Source organism: Octodon degus, unplaced genomic scaffold (genome assembly GCF_000260255.1).
Source record: "Octodon degus isolate 3935 unplaced genomic scaffold, OctDeg1.0 scaffold00066, whole genome shotgun sequence".
NCBI classification, from domain to species: domain Eukaryota; kingdom Metazoa; phylum Chordata; class Mammalia; order Rodentia; family Octodontidae; genus Octodon; species Octodon degus.
Window position 1 is genome coordinate 11,140,445 of NW_004524642.1, and position 4,666 is coordinate 11,145,110.

The following is a 4,666-nucleotide window of genomic DNA, read 5'->3' on the forward strand; positions in this document are numbered from 1 at the left end:
TGCCTGTGGTGTGGTGGGAGAAATTGGTTTCATGATATCTGGTTACACTGATTACTTATAATGTACAAACCTGGCACTACATTTTGAACAAACAAAATAATTGCATCTTAGAATAGTAGTTTCTACTGTGGTATTAGCTCCCTCAAGTTATGTACATTCATTTTAATATAAATTGGGCAATATTAATTTGCAGTTATTTCCCTCTATACATGAATATTGCTGCTGAATTTTAAGCTCTCCTTTTAATTCCAGTGACAAACAAATTTTATTTATATAATTAAATAAAACTGTTTTGTACTACATTTCTAATAATGACCGAGGTTGTTTTTCACAACATTCATCAGATATGTCACATGACTGCACCAAACTTCAATCTGCTGAGTGTTCTTCTAGATATCTGTACATCAGATATTTCAACTTATTTAATTAAATATCTAACAAAATGGAATGGAATGCATTTCTATCATTAGTCCTTAAAATCCCTGCATCTTATGCTCTTATCATCAGTGTGTAATAGACTTAGACGGACTGATACATTTTTGTATTTCTTTGCCTCATTTAGGTTGGTTTAGGAAAATCATTTCCATTCAGAGTCATGAAGAACGTATGTCCATGAGATGAAATATCCAGTTGATAATAAGCTGACTGCCTTAGAGATGCTAAGTGCCACATTTAGATTCTGCTCTTCCACATAACTATTTCCTTTATAAATAAGTAATTTGCTTTTTAGTTCTTTTAATATTTCTTCATTAATCTTAGCCATTTTTTTAAAGATGGGCTCTGTGAAAGCCTGAGAGAATGTTTCCTCTCCATGTGACTCTCCTTAGGCACACTCTAAATCATTGATCATTTTCCTCTTTGGCCCCATAATCTCCTTAATCAGAAAACTTGGAACACTACAGAGTTACATGATGTTACAGTACAAGTTCTCTTATGTCCTGAAGGATTATAGGGTAATAACCACTACGAAGTTTTTCACTTTAGTATTAGAGCCAACAAAATTTAATAATTACACTTTCTATTTATTACTCAGAATGCATAATATATCTTTTGGTATTTTGGATTTATCGTTGTTCTGCTAAAGAATTATCTTAAGGGAAATGCTTTTTTTTTCTAACCTCTTTCCACCACATCTCCAAGAGGGTAAGTCGAAAGTAATCAACAGTCTGGAGGAGTATAAACAAGGAAATGGTACTGAAAATATATGTGTGGAGAGCGCAAGTTTCAACTTGCAATAATGTATTAGTTTCTTTTAGCTATTGCAACAATTTACCACAGAATCAGTGACTTAAAGGAACCGAAATACATTCCCTCTGAGTTCTAGAATCCAGAAGTCCCAAATCCAGCTATTGACACTCACTCCGTAAGCACACGCCACAGACCTTACTCCACAAGGCTTTCAAACTTTTGCTGTTGCTTCTCTCTGAGGCTACTTCACCCAAACCTGTCTCTGTCTTCACATCGCAGCATCTTCTGTTTCTGGCATTCTATTTGAATCCCTTCTGTCTCCCTTATAAAGACACTTGCCATTAGATTTAAGGCCTACTTAAATAATAAAAGATTATCTTGTTTCTTGCTGCTCAACTCAATCATACCCACAAAAGACTATTTTCCAAATAAAGTAAAATTGGTAGATTCTAGGAGGTGACACCGGTATCTTTCAGAGAGGGTGGCATTTTCAGGATCTACAGTGATGTAGTACATTGATTCTGAAGTTGAGAGTGACAGTTGACTTCAGGGACAGAAGAGAACCAGTCTTGATATGCACTGTTTTGTAGAACTTTGCAGACATGAAATTCTAAGCAAGGCTATTTTAATTTGTTAATAAAAATAACTATGAAAAACTAGTATGCCTATATTCTGAGAAATAAGCTGTCCCACCATTATTATTTAATATGGTTTTACCTGGGGAAAGCCAGATGAGAATCATTAGCTCTGCAAATGGCAGGAAATTTTAGACCCAGACATTATGGTGACATTAATACAGTGACACCATATAAGCTAGGGGACCTAAGCTGAATCATCTCGAAAGTCTTTGAATCATAATGTAGCCAAAGATATATGGAAATACTCAGCTGTGACAATTCACATAACAGGAGCACTTTCTAGAGAAAAATAACACGAGGGACCCAAGCACAGAACAGTCAGCTGCAAACTGCTTTGTGTAATTAAGTTACAATATGGGTAGTACTAAAATTAAGGAAGCTGTACAATGCAGATGAACATCAAGGTATTTTTAAGCCAAGAAAACACAATGCAGAAATCTCCTAATGCACAGTACAGTGTTACTGGGCTGAAGCTTGTAAAACATTGTGAATGTATTAGAGATGGTTGGAGAAGGAAATAGAATTACAAACTTTTTTGATTTCTATTCCAATGGTTTTGGGTCTCCATCCTAAGACTAGTAGTTCTAATGGCATGTTTTCTTCCGTGTAACAAATTCAGCAAAGGACTGTGCAGAGGCTTTGACCCTGAAGCTGATGCTCTTCCTATAAGCTTAGTGATAACATTGAGCCGACACTGAAAGTGCAGCTCCAAAGAACCATAGGTACAGTCTTACTCTGCTTTCTAGTCACAGAGAAATGATGATGAGCCTTGATGTACTATTTCACATTTTTGGTCCTGATTATTTTTCTTAGAAATTCCAGACAATTTCATTTTAATGACTCAGATTGTAGAACTGCTGTTTCAGATCATTTCTGGCTTGAGATTTGCAACAATACCAATACCAAGCTCCAGCTTTCCCACAGCATTAATATATAATTTCCAAAGTACACACATTTTAGCAATAAAATAATGTGTGATGAGAACAGCAATCCGTGTATAGCTTTCTATGACTCACTCCACCTGAAGTCACTGAGATTGCCAAAAGTGTGGTTTTCACCCAAATATGCTTTTTGTTTGTTGACCAGGAAAGAGATAAAGAAAGAAAAATAAAAACCACAAATTTACATAACAAAATATATGGATAACCTGAGATATAGCTTTTGTCTAATGCGTTGAACCTTGGTGATGTTCACAGTAATCTCCTAAGGTGTTTGAGAAAATTAGTTTGGAAGAGCTGCCACATTGGGTTGAGGCAACTCAAAATAAAGAGGCAATGCCGAATGTATATAAAAAGACAGTTTCTAACTTGTATTGGAAGCTTTGACTGACAGACAGAAAACTGGAGTGAAAACCTATTGTATCTTTCCTAAAAAAGGAAGATTTATCAACAGAGTAAGACCAAAATAGAAGAAGTGAGAGTCATGGAAAAGGATTTCTTGACTTTGAGATCTTAGCAGGAAGTTTTCCATACTTATGCAGTGATTCTTTTGCGACCCTTATATAATGAGTACAGTTATTTATGCCTGCCCTACCATTTTTGTGGGGTGCCTAAGGTCAGCCTATAGTACTTGATTCTTTATTTTATGGGGGTTCAAATTAAAGGAACACTGTCCAAACAGCCATAATTATAGACTATTACCAGGGGGGCTTACATGCTCCTGAAGCTGAAGACTTTTGGGACTTGGAGCTAAATCAATTGGAATGAGAACTTTTGGGTACTCTTTACCCTGAGACTTGTGACATAACAGATGCTTACTATTTTAAACTGGCAAATTTTGAGTAATTTATTACAATAGTAGTGATAATGTATTGCCTTATTGACTAATTCTCCTTTTCTATTAAAATAGAATAAGAAAAGTATGTTTCCATGCCCTTTGAGGTCTACTAATTCTCTTCACATTCAGAAAACTTTTTAAAGAGGCTTTAATAAGAGATTCTACACTACTGATTGTCAAAATCTGTCTTCTCTGGTAATACCTTAGTCAACTTAATTTTTTAAATACCAAGCATATTATTTAAGAAAGCATGGTAGTTTTCTTATTTGAGAATCTGTTGTATACTAGGGTATGAATCCTTGAAAGTATATATTTTGTTTTTCACGTCTATTACCTTGTCACCTAGTAATATAAATGAGACTCAATATAATATAAATGGGACTCAATAATGCATTGAATCAATGAATTCAAGAAAAAATTATGAATATGCAAGTTAGTGTAAGAAACTAATGCAAATAACTTGAAACATTCCTTGATTTTCATGAAACTACACCATTTTTTTCTCCTTAAGCATAAATAGCTTTGTGTCCTTTATTAATAGTAGTATTGCTATTATATTTGTTCTTAGGAAGAGCACACATTTTAGTAATAGAGCCATTCATCTTACATTTTATTGTGTTGGAGAATTTTTTCTTATTTTTTTTAAGAGAATACAAAGTGGTAAAATAAATGAGTAAATAAAAACCCCATTATAGATGATGCAGGATTTCACTAAATAAAATAATAGGAATTTGACAACAGCTGCTGTTTTGCATAATGTTATCTTCAAATTAGTTGTTTAGACTACCAGGTATAAACATGAAAAATTGGTAAAAAAAATTATAGAAAATTAAAAGAAGAAAAAAAATGTGAACATTAACTGCTCCTTTCAATAGACCAGCAGAAAACAGCAGCACAATTTTCCAAGCTATCCTGTACATATAAATAAATACAACTTTTTCCCTTCTGACTTTTGTCTTTTTCCTCATCGCAGTCTTTCTTTCCCTCTGAACAGATTCTTAAACTTCTATTAAAATGTGTCAAATAACTTTTCTTCATTCCACTTCTTTCATGCCTTTTAAAAT